Source organism: Halictus rubicundus, unplaced genomic scaffold (assembly GCF_050948215.1).
Source record: "Halictus rubicundus isolate RS-2024b unplaced genomic scaffold, iyHalRubi1_principal scaffold0025, whole genome shotgun sequence".
Taxonomy (NCBI): domain Eukaryota; kingdom Metazoa; phylum Arthropoda; class Insecta; order Hymenoptera; family Halictidae; genus Halictus; species Halictus rubicundus.
In genome coordinates, this window is record NW_027488566.1 from 535,001 (window position 1) to 542,500 (window position 7,500).

Consider the following 7,500-nt stretch of genomic DNA (forward strand, 5'->3'; position numbering starts at 1 on the left):
TAAGCTCCAACAGCTTGGACCGAGAATTGATCCCTGTGGGCAGCCTTTAGTTACGACTTTCCGCACTTCTCCGTGATTAGACACTATGGTCACCACACGGTTGGAGAAATAGTCCACCATTAGCCGATAGAGATTGCGTGGACAACCTCGCCTCTTCAGCTCGCTGAGGATGCTCGGCCACCAGACATTGTCAAATGCACCCGAGATGTCGAAGGCGAGCGCCAGGACATACTTATCTTCGCAGCTGGATATCAGACCCCTCAGCTTTACCACGGCATCTTCCGTGGATCGCCCAGGTCTGAATCCGTATTGCCGGTCAGATGCGTATTCCGGGCTTAGGAATACTTTAGCTAATCGCATAGCGATTAGCTTCTCAAGAACTTTGCCTACTACGGATAGTAGGCAAATCGGACGATAGGACTTCACCTCCGTCTCCGGTTTGTCAGGCGCTTTCAGAATAGTTCTGATTGAGCCGACTTTCCACCTGGAGGGGAAGGTCCCGTGCTCGAGGCAACCATTATAGAGCCGAAGCAGCTCGGTGCGAAGTATTCCGACCGAGCATTTTACAAGTTCCGGCTCTATCCGGTCTAAGCCTGGGCATTTTCGTCTCCTCAGACGTTTCACCGCCTCTTCAAGCTCCTTGCTCGTGAAAACTGGATCGTCTTCACTCGCCGGCTCGGTGGTGGCTTCCCGTCTGACTCGCGCTTGTTCTGGAGTGTCGCTCTCGAACGAATCGTCCGGGATTAACGCATCTAGTAGCGCGGACGCGGTGGACTCGAAGTCCACCGTGTGTCCTTGGTCTGTGCGAATGTTGGACATCACTGTTCCAACATTCAGCTTGTCTCGTGTGATCTTGTAAACAAGACCCCGCGGTTCTTTGTTCCCCTGCTCGGTTACAAAGTTTTTCCAACTTTGTATCCTCGCAGCTCGCACGGCAGCCGTGTAGGCTTTTCTCTGCACGAGATACTCAGCCTTCCGTTCTGCCTTCTCGACCTCCGAACATCTCGGGTTTTGGAAGGCGCGTCTACATTTGTAGACCCGCTTCTTCCGTCTCGTCAAATCTGGTGTCCACCATGGGAAAGATTTAGAGTACCACCGCTTGGATCGCATGGAGGATTCGCACGCTTGGATAATCGATTGCTCGACTCCCAGTGCGAGGCGTTCGACCTCCTCTCGGCCGTTAGGCCGGAGGGTTAAGTTCCTCCTGCTTTCCAGCAGCGTTCGTTCGTATCTGGGCCAATTCGCAGTGTACAGGTTGAACCGCACCAATTGGCCCCGGTTCTCCCTTTCTACTGCGAACTGCAACGAAAACTCAATGACTCGGTGGTCACTGGATGTTAGGTCTTGGACCTTCCAGTCTCGCACTTTGTCGGACATGTCGCTAGTCACTAATGTGACATCGATATAGGACTCTCCCAGTGAGCTGGACTACGTGGGTATACTACCAGCTTCGTTCAAAATAACTAAGTCGTGTCGGGCCATGAACTCTTCGAGCTTTCGGCCTCTCGCGTCTGTCTTCGAATTCCCCCAAAGGGTAGATTTTCCGTTGACGTCGGCTGCAATCACGACTCGGTTATGGTTTAGCGCCGCAAGCACATTCTCGCCAGACTTGGTTCAATGTCCTCCGAACATTGAAAGTACTGGCTGACTAGGTAGACGTTTCCGAAATTGCCTTTAACGCTTACACAGGAGAGATGCGTGTCGCACAGATGCATGAGTTTGACCGCGGTTAGACCCCGGTCTATGACAACTGTTGCCGCCATAGGTTGGTCTCCTTCCGTGTACACTCCCGCTGAGGCCAGTCCGGGCAATTTGCCCCGCCAGCTGTACGGCTCTTGCGCTAGTAACACATCGGGTCTCCTGGTATGCAGCAAAGATATGATTTCATCGGTCACGACCCGAGAGCGCTGCATATTATGCTGCACAACTCGAATCTGCCTATGAGATCGTCTATCTTCGGTGTGTCTAACCATAATTGGTTCGAGCTACTACTTGCTGTAACGCGACCTGATAGGACTCGCACAGCTTGACTCTCGACTTATGATCGTGCGGCTTGCCTCGATTCTTACAATTAGAGCAGACGGGTCCGCTCTTCTTGTTCTTGCACGAGGCAAAGGTATGCCCCGAATGGGCGCAGTGACCGCATACATCTTCTTTGTGCTTGCATCGTTTGGCCGTGTGGCCGAACTTCTGGCACTTGAAGCACCGAGTTACCGAGACGTAGTCCTGTACACGACAGCACGACCAGCCCATGTATACTCGGCCTTCCCCACTTTTCAGCCGCCGGCGAACCTGCGGACTGACTTCGATGACCCAGTTGGCCGCCTCCCTGCCCTTGGGACCGACTTGAAAGCCGACCTTCAGGTTAGAGGCAAACTCTTTCTGGGTCATCTCTGGAAGGTTTTGCTTCCAGAGACTGGAAGCAACCTCGTCTCTCGTCAACTGTCGAGGAACGTCGTACACGATGAGTGACGGGTTCCTCTTGGTTGGCAGAGAGACAGAGAGTCCTGCATCTTTCAGGCTGCTACTCCACGTAAAGGCCTGAAGATCCTCACTGCGTTCAGTCTCGACGACTATGCCACCGGAGTGGATGCGTCGAACCGACTTCACGCGGATCTTCTCCTTGTTGGGTTTCACCAAAGAGAGGACAGTACGCTTGGTCGCTTCGTTGTCCTGCTTCTTGCCCTTCGGCGGGAAGATCTTCACCACATGCTGTGGTGGCTTCACCGCGTCTTGGGAAACCTTTTTGCATTCGACCTTTACCTTGTCGGCGTAGATCGATTGCACGCGCTTACCAGCTTGACTGGTCGGCATTAACCGCGGGGCAGTCAGCGACACAGTCTTTGCACTCACCGCAGTACGAGCCTTCTCTGCTCTTGCCGCTACGAGCTGCCCTTCGAGGTAGCCATTCCGAAGAATGAGCTCCATCACCAGCTCGTTGAGTGCGTTCGCTTGTTCGATAATCTCGTTAGCCGTGATCTTTGCGAGTCGCGATTTCCCGCGCACGCAGATCTTCGTAACTTCGGAGACTTTTTGAAAGGCCTCTTCTCTTATGAGATCGAGGCTCCTTTCTTTGGGCCCAGAAGCCGCCTCCTTCGGCTTCTTTCGCTTCTTCTTTTTCTTCCCCGTGCCTAGTGCTGGCTTGGGGTCGAATTTGTCTTTTTTCGGAGGGAACCGGTTCCTTATCCCCTCCTTGAATATGGTCATCTTCGGGCACTGGGTTATCATCCCCGTCGAGCACCGTGCCATCTTTGTCAGAGACAAGGTTAGCACCTTGCCCCTGACCTTTCGGGCTCTTCCCGGACGATGAGGAAGTGCCTTTCTTTTTTGGCGACTTGGTCGCTTTCTTTTTTGGTTTCGGTTCCGGTTTTGGTTTTGGCTTAGGTACATCCTCTTCCTTCCCATCAGCCTCGACCTCGACAATCACCGGCAAAAGTGCATCGCACCTTATGAGGGGCACGCAGGGTGTCAAAACGATTACATCGTTATCTCCCACGGCCCTCTCGATTTTGGTTGCGGTGGCTTCACCCCCAGCAGTGCCGGGCGCTGGACCCACCGTCTTGACTCGCTTTGTTTTCTTTTTAATACCCATATGATATTGTGAAATGTTCATTCCGCTGCGCGTCCCGGCCTCCTCGGACCCTCAAATGGAACCTGCATCCCGCTAGGTTAGGACATCACCCGGAATATAGTCCGCGGATATTGGTGCCGATTACTCGAACACCATCCACTTCCTCGCTCAAACGGAACACCACTCGCTAGTAGCTCATGATATTCCAAGCCGATTGACTAAGCATAGGGTTACTTTATCTCGCTTAGCCGCCCATCTGGTCGAAGCAGATGGCCAAAGGTACGTGTTGGCGACGTCTCTCCCGCAGGAGAGGGCCCCCTCAGATCCCAGGATCCTCTTTTCCGACGACAAGGGTCGCCACGCACGGCAAACACGTGGGAGACGTGGACTTTGAGTGGTTGTCTCCTCAACTCCACTGCGCTTCGTTTTGTTCGCTCGACTCCGAAGAGCCTGCCATCAAGCGGGACCAGGTGGAGGCACAAGCGCAGCTAGGACACATAGTGTCCCTTTACAGCTTCGGCTTCTCCGAGGAAAAGAGCTCATCCCTTAGCAAATCCTCCCGGACACGTATTGCTTTACTTGTAGCGGCATTTTTCTTGCTGGGGCCGTGTCCCTCAGCGGCTGAAGGTTGGCAGTAATGATTCCTTCAGCCTTTCTCCACAATATACGCATTGCCGCTACGCTGGTTCGCTTAGATGAGTGCGTAACCAGTCTCGACCGGGCTTTGCCGGTCGTACTCACTTTTATGTCATAGGCACCGCACCATAGCAGCTCTGTTAGTGCAATACGGTCTGTTTGGACTGCCAGAGGCGCTCCTATCGAGCCGTGAGAGAGCCAAAAAGCTGTCCCCGCCAAAGATAGAGACAGTTTATTGTCTACATAGAGAGCTTTTGGAGCCACGCTCGCTCTTGCCGTACCGAAGTCGCTCTAGGCGTCTTATACCGGCGATGTTGGGTTCTAGCCATTGGAAATAGCTGCGAAGGGTCCGTAAGTCCGTAGGTGTTGTGGACTAACTTGGAAAAACCCCTCGTTCACCATTTAAGGATCATCACAAGGGTAGACCGTCCCGTACGGGAAGTAACTCGCTTAGCCGCTACCGTGCCAGCTTGCGCCGACACAGGAGCGTTACCAGCGGGGGCCACGAGGAGACGGAGTTACCAGCTTAGCGCTTCGGTCTCTAGCAGGTTTCGGCAACGGTGTGGTAGCCGTTCTCGTGCCTATTACACCCTACGATCTTGAATACCCGGTTGTTGGGGTATTACCTGCGACAGATCGTCAGGGTTATTAATGCCTTTCTCTCAATGTGCCATTTTTCTCATTGCCAAAGTCTATTCTACTGAGGCTCAGTTCTATGGCGTGTTTGTACGCCGCACAACTCTTATCTCTGAGCCCATGGTGGGCTGGTCTGCCAGCACGCTTGCAGTTAATGCAAGTAGGTTTCTCTTCTTTTGACGGACATTTGTCATATGTATGCCCGTCCTTACCGCAGTGCCCGCACGTGTCGGTTTTCGCTCTGCAATGCTTAGCCACGTGCCCAAATGACTGGCATTTGAAGCAACGTGTTGCAGTTATATAGTCCTTGAGCCCGTAGGCGTGAAACCCTATAAATACCCGGTTCCTGCTCAGCAGGATTTTCCGGGTCTTTGGAGAGACCTCTGCCACCCAGTTGGTGACCTCTCTGTCCTTCTTTCCTGTTTTGAAGAGGAGTTTGAACTCCTCTTCTAATTCCTCCTCCGAGTTCAACTTGAGGTTCTGCTTGAGGATTGCCAGTTGGAGTTCCTCCTCTGATGTCTCAGAGGGGACTCCAAATATGATTATCTTTGGCCTCCTCTTTCGAAGGGGACCAATATCCACTTTCTCTCTTAGATCTCTGTTGCTAAACACTTGCTCAAGGTCCTTAGCCGTCTCGGTTTCCATAAGAATACTGGAGTTCCTGAGTTTCCTCAGGTTCCGGATTCGTATCTTCTATTCTGTCGGATTGATACAATCCGACAGTACTCTCTTTGTTTCCTCGCTGCTTTTGATTTGACTACCCTTTACAGGGTAGATGGCAGCTGCTGGTTTAGACTCCTTTACGGCAGTCTTCTTGGCCACTTGTCTGGTTGACTTGTTAGCTTTTATGATATCTGAATAGAGCAGCGGTTTGGAGGGTTGAACCTCTTGGTCGCGGCTTCTTTCAGACATGAGACTATCTAGCTTGGCCGATAGCTCGTTTAGTTTTTCCTCGACGGATGGCTCTTCCTGTCGATCTTGTTTTGCATTGAGTTTTGCCTTGAGATCTTTGATCTCATTAACTAGTTCCATGCGGAACCTGCATCCTTCCATTGCCTCTTCCTCCTGCTCCTTGATCATGGTGTCAAGGAGCTCTTCACCTTCCCTTAATTTGGATTGCTCAAGTCCTAGGGACCTGAGAAACCTTCTTAGTTTCTTTGAGCTGCTCAACACCTTTGTTAGCACTAGGCCCTCTGGTCTCGGAGGCAGCTCGACTTCGTCGTCGCCGTCCAGCACTTCGTTATCAGACTCTTTGAACCATTTTGTCTTATGCGATTCATCACATGAGTCGCTAGAGGTTGCCAAATCCTTTATCCTCTTCGTTCCCTTCATCTTCCTGAGTAGTGTCTTCAGGTCGATCTCATCGGAACATAGTTCCGAGTGAGAATCGCCTGAGTCTATAATGTCCTCCCAGGCTCTAGCATCGTCCCTGTGTGCCTGGGTCTTTTCCTTTTCCGCCATCTCCTTCCCTCCTCCTTTTCTTCCCTTCTTTCCTCCTTCCCTTTTCGTTTTGTTTTTAGTTATTAAAGTTTTGTCCATGATTGTTCCCACGAGTCGGGACGAAAAACGGTCGCTCCCCGGGTGACGCCCTTTCCGGGGAGAAGGCTTTTTCGCTCAGGTTTCGCCTGGTATCCTGAGGTTAGCGCTAATGGCCGGTGGACCCACCGACCGCCCGTGTAAAACACGGGACCTCTCTCGCCGCGTTCTCAGCTTAGAGGTTAAGGGTTTGTTCAAGGGGTTCGCCTCCCCGTTGGGCCGACCGGCTAAGGTAAGCCCCCCGTTTCTCCCGTTCTGCAACATACCACCGGGTGTATCCGGTGGGTCGTCGCGGCAGAGGGGAGTCTTCCGGGTGAGAGCCGCGGTTATCGCGAACGATAACACACGCATGGGCTCCCTGAGAGTCGCGGTCATCGCAAGGCGATGACTCCGCAAGAGCTCTCTTCCCAGAGCTGCGGTTGTCGCAGGGCGAGAACTCTCGCAGGAACTCTCTTACCAGAGCCCCGTTAGTCACCCGAAGATGTCCAGGTCCTACCACGTGAAGGAGGGGTTTGTGCGTCAGGGTTATACCATGATATTAGTCCCTGACGCTTATAAGACGGGACGCTTATAACAGGGATACACTACCTAACAATACGGAGCATCATTTGCAACCGCCGTTTACCCGTGCATTTTGTAGAACAGAATGTAGAACGTTCGGTTGTCACCCTACTCAAGTCCATTATTTGCTAATAACTCGGTAAATAATAATTGTAGTGAGTTTGGTGTTATGATATATATTGTTAGAAACCGTCTATATTACAGTGATATCTCGTCTGGGACCGATACGTAAAAATTTTCCTCTTATTTGTGGGACATAGAAAAATTTTCAAAGTTCGGTGAATTATGAAAAGCTGGTTATTTTGTGTAAAATAACATAAAAATGTTAAAATTTATTATATTTTGTGAAAAAAATTTCATACTTTTTTCGCTCTAAGTTCCAACAGCCCCGCCGGGAGGTCTGTTGCCGCGGCGGTTTGCGGCCATAAGCACGCGTGCTATTGACCGCGCGGCGCCGGCGTCCCGGCCGGCCGTTCGGTATCTATAAGTGAGTCGACGGTTCGGTCGAGTCGGTCGGTGCAGCGCGCGTCTGTGGCTATTCTACGATCTCGGTCGAGAAG

At 51.9% G+C, this 7,500-nt stretch overlaps 3 long non-coding RNA genes across 3 annotated transcripts in view; 2 read left to right on the forward strand and 1 right to left on the reverse strand.

The window, feature by feature from the left end:
• LOC143363146 (uncharacterized) overlaps positions 1-7,500 on the reverse strand; it is a 91,357-nt gene that overhangs the window by 50,476 nt on the left and 33,381 nt on the right. The gene's annotated exons all lie outside the window — the stretch shown is intronic.
• The window catches only part of LOC143363144 (uncharacterized), a 114,535-nt gene that overhangs the window by 2,725 nt on the left and 104,310 nt on the right, over positions 1-7,500 (forward strand). The gene's annotated exons all lie outside the window — the stretch shown is intronic.
• LOC143363143 (uncharacterized) overlaps positions 7,451-7,500 on the forward strand; it is a 3,338-nt gene continuing 3,288 nt past the window's right edge. The window contains exon 1 of the long non-coding RNA XR_013083753.1: positions 7,451-7,500. This exon is cut by the window's right edge and continues 300 nt beyond it. This is a non-coding gene — a long non-coding RNA (uncharacterized LOC143363143).